At 36.7% G+C, this 8,799-nt stretch overlaps 1 long non-coding RNA gene across 1 annotated transcript; it reads right to left on the bottom strand.

Annotated features, from left to right (window-relative positions):
- Nucleotides 1-2,204: 2,204 nt before the first annotated feature.
- On the bottom strand, nt 2,205-2,651 carry LOC122017160. The gene is made up of 2 exons (XR_006121284.1): nt 2,358-2,651; nt 2,205-2,276 (listed from the first exon to the last, which is right to left on the bottom strand). It is a non-coding gene; the product is annotated as an uncharacterized LOC122017160 (long non-coding RNA).
- Nucleotides 2,652-8,799: the final 6,148 nt, after the last annotated feature.

Genomic DNA, 8,799 nt, shown 5'->3' with positions numbered 1-8,799 from the left:
CCTTCAATCGATCGGGCAATCGATTGGGAGCTACGAGTTTTCACAATAAGCCTTGGATCGATCAACCGATTGATCTAAGCAATTCCTAAGAGCACAGAGGCGCTCTGGATTGATCGATCGATCGATCCAAAGCCTCCCCAATCGATTGGGAGCAATCCAATCGATCGGGATTTGACCGTTGGCGCAGGATTTAGCCTTTGGCGTGCGATTGCTTCGGCACTTCTTCCTCTCTTCGACACACACGACCAGAGTTTGAGTTTGGGCGATTTCTCCACAAAGTTCACCGCCAGATCTTGAAGGTTCTTGGAGACACGTCCAAGTCAAGAGGCGAGAATACAATAAGAAGAAGGAGCTAGGGTTTCTTGTAATCTTGTAAGATTCATTTGTATTTTGCTTCCTTCTTTCTTGTTGTTGTATTGTGAGCTTGTAGGGCTTCTCCGCCTTCGGTAGTTATCGTAAAGGAGTGTTTTATTAGTGGAGGGTGCGTGAGTGTGTGGATCCTTGGACTAGTCACCTCTTGTGAGGTGGATACCAAGTAAATCCTCAAGTTAGCGTTGTTGTATTTGTGTTCTTGTATTTTCCGCTGCACATCATCGAAAGAAACAAGCAACGACAAGCACGAGATCGCGCCGAGCTATTCACCCCCCTTTAGCTACATAATCAGTCCCAACATGTTTATACTGGAGGGTACATGTTGATTGTACTTATGTTTTGTGTACATGTGTTTAGTGGGATTATTGGAGATTTTTGGTTGATTATACATGTGTAGTTGTGCACAGATGTTTGGTGGGATATGTGGAGGTATCATGACGATTATGTTCATGTTGTGGGGTACTTATGTGGATTTGGAGGTTGCATTGATGATGATGGTGTCTATATCATGATTATATATATATACATCATGTTTATCATTCATTGCATGTTGTCGACCATTGTCTCCCTTGTGTGAGAGAGTCGTCAGTCGTTTTGGTTTAGCACCGCATATTCGGCTACTCATGGGTAGTGGTAGCTGGAGCAGTTGTCGTTCATCCTGTCGTGCCACCCGGTCATGAGGTTTGTGAGATCCGGTGTTGTGAGCAGTCAGGGACCCTGATGTTATGTAGTTAGATAACTACTAGCGGACTTTCCGCCTCAACCACTCTATAGTGGGCTGGAGGGTAGTACAGTCGTCACAAACCCAAGCCTCTCGGCCATACAGGGGCCGTGGTTAGGGGTGTTCATTCGGGTCGGTTCGGGTTATTTGGTTTATTTGGTTCGGGTTATTCGGTTATTATAAATTTTTAAATCCAACCAAGAACCAAACCGAATTAATTGTCAACCAAACCGAATCATCCGAAATTAATTCGGGTTATTCGGTTCGGGTACCATTTAACCCAAATTTTATGAGGTTGACTGGTTGAGTTTAGCTCAGCGAGAAATTCTCGATGGCCCGTGGGGAAAGTCTCGATGGTGCAGTGGAGTGGAGGATCGAGGCATGCAGTTGCTCTTGAAATTTGAATGCGAAAACCAGAATTATATTCTAACCTACATTAATAAAACCATCAACCATGAATGTGCTCCCAGCAAGGCAGCAACCTGCCAACCCATACTAGGTAACAGAAAATTTGATGATAATATATTAGGAAGAAAAAAACATGTCCTTAAAAGAACTAGGATGATAATGATTAGCAATATAACCAACTAACCAAGTGCTTCTTTTATGTTCAAACAAATTAAATCTGACAATTATATTAAGTTGTATTGGACCTTAATTTGGCAATGATAGCCAAATGAATACAATTATACAAGTAGTGCTGAGTTTGATCGATGCCAGTTGAGCTTGATTCAGTTTGCCTAAGGTAAACACTTTTCTCTTAAGGTGGATTGGAAATTGATTTTAGCCCAAGATGGCCACAATCATCAAGCCATTCAGCCACTTCACCTAGACGAATTTCTCTGGATACATCACTCCTCTAGTTCAGCAACACTTGGGGAAGATGTAGCTTTAGCCTTTAGGGCAGCTTTGTACATTTTATCCGATCTGAGCCTGCAAACAACCATAAATCAGAAATGCATACAATATTTTTATAGCAAGAATATTCAGTGTGATGCTTCAGATACTATGGAGTAAGGACCCACCGCAATAACACAATGAATAAGCTAAAGAAACTGCTTCGGAAGAACAGAGAGTGGTCACCGAGAACTCCACCTTCATTCACACAAATACACAATTGTCAAATGTTTTGATGTCTGACAATCAGAAAGAGCCAAGCCAAGCAACAAAAGAAGAAAAGCACCTGCACTTAGAAGGTTTCTCCTGTCGGAAAGGCAAGGTGAAAGGACCAAAATCTAAGTCAGGAAAATAGACCATATCATACCACTTACTCACTTTGATGAGTTGATCGTGTTAAAAAAATAATGATGATGATGATGTATGTTGCAGTTGCAGTAGCCTTTGTCTTAGTGAGACAAAATAAAAGATTGTACACCAATTACAGCACCACAAGAAAAATATGACAAACAGATAGCACTGATCAATGATCATAACCAAATCTAAATGAGAACATCCAAATTCTACTACATAACATAATATTATAGAAGTTTTGAGAATCCAAATTTCAATGTAAAGGTATTAAAGTTCATATTCAAAGTCTCCAAAAGCTGCCACGAGGCCCACGACCACGAGAGCCATAAACAATCAAACACAGCCATCCTTTGATTCATTTCTGAGAAAAGCATCCTGCACAATGTACACATCAACATAATATTTACGGTTACATCGCCAAATTAAATAGCCAAAGAAAACTCATCATTCAAAACTCAAAGAATTAATTATAGATTCTCAAAAGCTACTAACTCCACTTTTTGATGTGCTTACTTTGAAATTAGAGAAATTGACAAGTAAACAATCAAGTTGTCTCTGTTCAAGTAATATTACCAGCTGTTCCTTCTTCTGCTATTGAAAGAAAAATAAAAAGAAACAAATGTAAATATGTAACAATTAATAAATGTAAAAAACAACTGAAAATATAAAAATAATTCAAGACATTTTAACCTTCTTCAATTTGTTGAAGATCTTCCCAAATTTCTTCAATGGCAATTGGGGTAGAACTTGCACGAAGCCAATCTTGCATGCAAATTAATGTTTGAACTATTTTAGGAGTTAAAGAACTCCTAAATGCATCCAAAACTCTTCCACCTGTGCTAAAAACCGACTCGGAAGCCACCGAAGATATTGGAATAGCCATAATATCACGAGCCATCAAAGACAAAATAGGAAATCTTGGGCTATTAACTTTCCACCAATTCAAAATGTCAAATTGGACAGAATCAACTTCAGTCTCTTCTTTCAAATACTTATCCAACTCGGACTTAGAATCTCTAACACCACTCTCAATCTTTCTCCTTTTCATTTCATTTCTGAACTTTTCCTTCAAAATTTGTGCAGGTTCAATATCTACTGGTGAAACCCTTTTACCCAGTGATGATGAAGATGAAGAATGATCATAAGTAGATGAATGAGTTGTATTATGTGGAGCATGAATTCTCATATATTCATCATACAAATCATTCATGGATTCTTTGACAATTTGAACAATTGATGATCCATCCACCTTTCCATACACATCAGTAAACAAAACTTCTAGATATTCAAACTTATTCCTAGGATCAAGCACAGAAGCAACAACAACTAACATGTTCATTTTTTCAATCACTCCATAATATTTGTCAAACTTTGCTTTCATAAACTTTGCCATGTCTTTAAGGCCAACATCATCTGCTTCATTGAGACATTTTTTCAATACAACAGCAATACAAGTTATGTCATCCAAAAAAGAATGAGCAGTCACATACTTTGTCCCTGAAACTTTCAAAGTAAGATCATAAAAATGTTCAAGAAAACCAATCAACCTCCTAACATTCTTCCAATCCGCTATTCTAGGCACCCCGGTATTTTCAAGATCTTCCCTAAAATGTAAATTCTCAGCATCAAATCTACTAAAAGCTCTTTCATATGCTTGGGCTGTTTCCAACATTAAATAGGTCGAATTCCACCTTGTAGGGACATCAAGCACCAAATTCTTAGTGCTACAACATTTCTCAATTTCAGCAAAACTTTTAAAACTTTTAATTCTTGCTAGGGACTGCCTAACATATTTAACTGCAGCCCTAACACGTTCAACAGATTCCCCAATGTGGTTCAACCCATCTTGAACAATTAAATTCATAATATGTGCAACACAACGAACATGTGTCCATTTTCCTCCTAAAATACATTTTTCCCAATTAGCAAATTTTTCTTTCAAGTATGTGATCGCTACATCATTTGAACTAGCATTGTCAACTGTAATTGTAAACACATTATCAATACCCCACTCAAGCAAACACATTTCCAAAGCTTTTCCAATATCATTTCCTCTATGACTTAACACCGGAGAAAAACTTAACACTCTCTTTTGCAACCTCCAATCATTATCAACAAAATGAGCAGTGACACACATATAATTAACCTTTTGTAAAGAAGTCCAAGTGTCGGTAGTAAAACAGATTCTACCAACATTTTCTTGAATTTGAGCCCTTACTTTTTTCTTTTCCTCTAAATATAACTGATAACAATCCCTAGTCACAGTGATTCTAGATGGAATTTGAAATGATGGTTGACAAACATTAATAAAATGCTTAAACCCTTGTCTCTCTACAAACTTAAAAGCAAGTTCATCAACAATTATCATGTGACATAAAGCCTTCCTAATTGCTTGTTGATCAAATTTCCAAGCAATTAAATTAGGCTTGTTCTCATTAACATCTCCAGTTTGAAAAGCCAATTGAGTTTGATTAGAGGGCTTGTTCTGAGGATATGATGCACATACTTTCAAATGACCCAATAAAGCACTAGTCCCATGTATTCTAGTTGATGAAAAATACTCTTTTCCACAATATCTGCAAGTGCTTTTGTCACTATGTGAAAATCTGGAATAGACTTCGCAACTATTTACTTCGGCAATTAGTATTTGTGAAGTAATATATTACAATCAACTTCGATAATAAATTTGGTGTAGTAAATACTATTTTAGACTTCATAAATTAAAAAATGCAGCCCTCACTTCTAATTTTATCTAACATTTTACTTCGTACTATAAATTTGATGAAGTAATAAGTCACAATATCAAACTAATATATCTAAGTGTTGAAGTAATAACTTTGAACCGGTTTAAAAAAATTTCCTTGTTGAACCGGTTAATTTTTTCCACCTTTGAACCAAACCCTATGCCCTCTTAACCTTTTTTTTTTCCCTTCTATTTGTTTTTTTTCTTTCTCCCCGACGCCATTTCCTCGCGCCGAGCCTCCTTCTTCCGATCCGTTCCCTAACGGCATGAGACGGTTCTCCTCCTCTCCTCGTCTTCTCTCCCGAGCCTCAGCCGAAGTCACTCTCCCTAAACCCTACTGTCCTCTCCCTTTTCTCTCCTCTACCGTCGGCCAAGCTTCGTCCTCCCTCGGAGTTATCTTCGGCCAAGGAGAGAGGTTTTTGGTGCCGAGCCTCCACCTTTCGTCTCCTCCCCAACGTCGACGCCATTGGATTGATTCGGTGTAAATCCGATCGCCGGCCGCCCTCCTCTGCCTCCTGATCCTCACCTCCCATTCTCTCTCGCGACGCTGTGCCCTAGACTTGTCCCTGCGCGCCACTGCCGACCGCCGGATCGGGCTGTTCCAGCCTCTCTGAGCCTAGCCTCTCCATGCCGACCCCTTAACTGAACCCTAGTCGCAACGAGAGGCTTCTGGGAATACCCCCTCCGAGCTGTGCCCTAGCAGCGTGGTCTCGCTGCGCCACACCAGTCGCCATCGGATCAAGCCGAAGCCACCACTGATCGCCGAAGTGGAAGGGCTATCAGGACTCCAAGGGTCAGCGATCGAGTCTTCTTCTTTTCCGACTTGGTGCCCTAGCAGTGATCTTTGAGGTAGTACTAGGCCCTAACCTCTGTTTTGGATATCTGATCTTTAAGAGGGTTGATTCTGGGTTTCTGGTTTCATGATCTACTAGTTTCAGCCACCACATCACTAGTAGCTGGAATTTTTCTCCGCCAGAATCATTGATCGTCATGAGCAACTGGAGAGGAAGAGGCTATGGGAATGAACTATCACTGGAATTAGGTTGTTAGGTGGATGCCTTGTTGATTTCTTGATTTCCCTTCTTGATCCAGTTGGTGAAGTAGTCCAACAGCTATGTCTTCCAGCAGTGAACACATAGGCAAGGATGTTTTATCTACCTGGAAGTCATTTATACCAGTCATAAGTGGTCTTCTTGCTGGTTTTGTTTTCCGAACCAATCTATTTGCATCTGTAAGCTTAAGGTTATCACAATTTTCAATTTGAATTTGCTAATGTTGATCCACTTTCACTTATGGGACCATGTGTGAACATTAAGCTTCTTTTACTGCCATTGCATTAGTTTCTGTATTTTTTTTCTCAGATATATGAGCTATTTATGTTTGTTAAATTAAGTTCCTTTTCCTGCCATTACATTAGTTTATGAAACTGTCACTAAAAGTTCACATACATAGAATTAAGAAACTTTTCTTTTGTTCAGGACTGTCTTATGGTTTTTGCATGCACAACAAACAAAAGGCTGATAATAAAATTTATCAGTTTGAAAGAAATCAAGGATTCATCCCTGGGTTGCCAGGTATCCTTTGTGGGAGGGCGTGGGTGTGTGAGATTTCTTTATTGGAGGTTCTTTATACTTGTATGTGAACGAAGGATTTGATTACGTGCAGATTTCTTTTTGCACATGAATACAACAAATTACCGTTTGGGAAAAGAAAAATCAATGAGTGGTGAACTTGTTGCGGGTACAATGCAATGAACCAGGCAAGCATATTTGAATATAATAAATATTCATTATGGTGGCAACTATGGTATCATGATTTAGAGAAAAAAAATATTAATATTAAAGGGAATTTAAGCATTTGTTGAATAGATATAGTCAAGGATCAAGGATAGACAAAGTCTTAGAAACATAAGATTATCTACTTCATCTTTGTTATTATCTTTCATTTCTTGCTGTCGATTATGTTCTGATAATTTCTTATTCTTGCAGTTCCCCAAAAAGTTAACATCACTATTTTCATGGTAATTTTTGTTGTATCCAAGTTCATCCCCTTCAAGTGCCAATATCTGAAGAAATGCACATATATCTAATATCGACCATTAGGTTCAGGCAAGTTTGTCTTCATTCTTTGTATGGAGAACATTTAAAAAAAAAAAACAAAATAGGAACAAACAAATATTTTGACCTGTTCAATTTATTGATGAAACCTCCCATAATGTTTATATATAACATCCGTCTATTAGTTAGTTTCTTAGATCATATATTTTTCATTACTTTGTCATTACCTTGTAATTACCTTACAGTTACCTTTACATATACTTGAAGAAAGGAAAAAGAGCTGAGTATGTGTCATTTTTGGATCCTGGTCACATACCTACATGCGATGTGGGTGAAGAAGGCAGTAAATTATCACAACATATTGCTACTCAGTTGAGAGTATCGAACGGAGATAACATCTGCTTCATCCCATATAACACTGGGTAAGATTTTAATTATTTATCAATTCTTACTACTTGTTAGTCAATGTTATATTTTCATTTGTAGAGGTACCATTGGATCTTGACCATAATTAATGAAGATAAGAATATGATATATTTATTGGACTCTTTGAGTAACAGGAACCGAGACTATGCTTGACAAACTATTGTGACCAAGTAAGTAGTAGATTATACTGATTTTGAATGCATTCAATTCATTATGGGTTATAAAAATAATGCTCTATTATTTACAATATAGTGGGGGTCAAGATAACAGTGCATCAAGGGGTATTTCAAAAGGACCAGGTGTTAAACAATTGACAGTATGTATTGTGACCATGTATTTAGACAACAATTAATAATTTTTATTATTTGGATTGTGACTTCTTGCATGATATTTTTAATTTTATTAGGGTAATTTTAAACAAAATGGTGGTGTTGAATATGGATATTGTGTGATGCAGTACATGAAAGAGATAGTCTTGGATGAAGATTTACAATTGGAGAGAAAGGTGAATTTCTTCTTTATGAAATATTTTCTTTATAAAATATTGAGTCATTTTTTATTGATCCTCAAACTTTTGTTAATGTTTCAGTTTGCAGCATCAAAAAATAAACAGTATTACAATCAATCTCAGTATGATGAAGTCAGAAGTAAATGGAACGAATTCGTCTACTTCTATGTGGGTGCCTAAGTGTATAATAGACTATGATATAAATTTTAGACATGTATTTAGAGATTTATGGATACAAAAGTTTTTGGGTTATGGTTAAACATGTCTTTTATGAATACACTTTTGGATTGTATTTGATACATATTTGTGATATATTTGTTTAATTTTGGTGGTAAAAAATATTGTGTTTTAGTAAAATATTATAATATAAATTTTTGTCAGTTAAAATTTTATTGCAATAAAATATGATCAATTACTTTGATACTATAAATAAATGATGAAGTAATACAACAAAAAAGACTTCACTAAATTTAAATAGTGGTGTAGTTAAAGAGACTATTTACTTCACTACTGATCAAATTTATGAAGTAGTTTGTATAAATTACTTCGTTATATTGAATTTTTTGTTGTAGTAAAATATACTCTATTACTTCTATACTACGATGAAGTAATACAATAATAAATACTTCAACCAAGACAAATTATGCAGAAGTAAAATTAAACATTTACTGCACCAGAATTCAAAAATTGTGAAGTTGTATACCTATTTTACTTCGACAAA

Source organism: Zingiber officinale, chromosome 8B (assembly GCF_018446385.1).
Source record: "Zingiber officinale cultivar Zhangliang chromosome 8B, Zo_v1.1, whole genome shotgun sequence".
Taxonomy (NCBI): Eukaryota; Viridiplantae; Streptophyta; class Magnoliopsida; order Zingiberales; family Zingiberaceae; genus Zingiber; species Zingiber officinale.
This window is presented reverse-complemented; position numbering and strand designations above follow the sequence as displayed.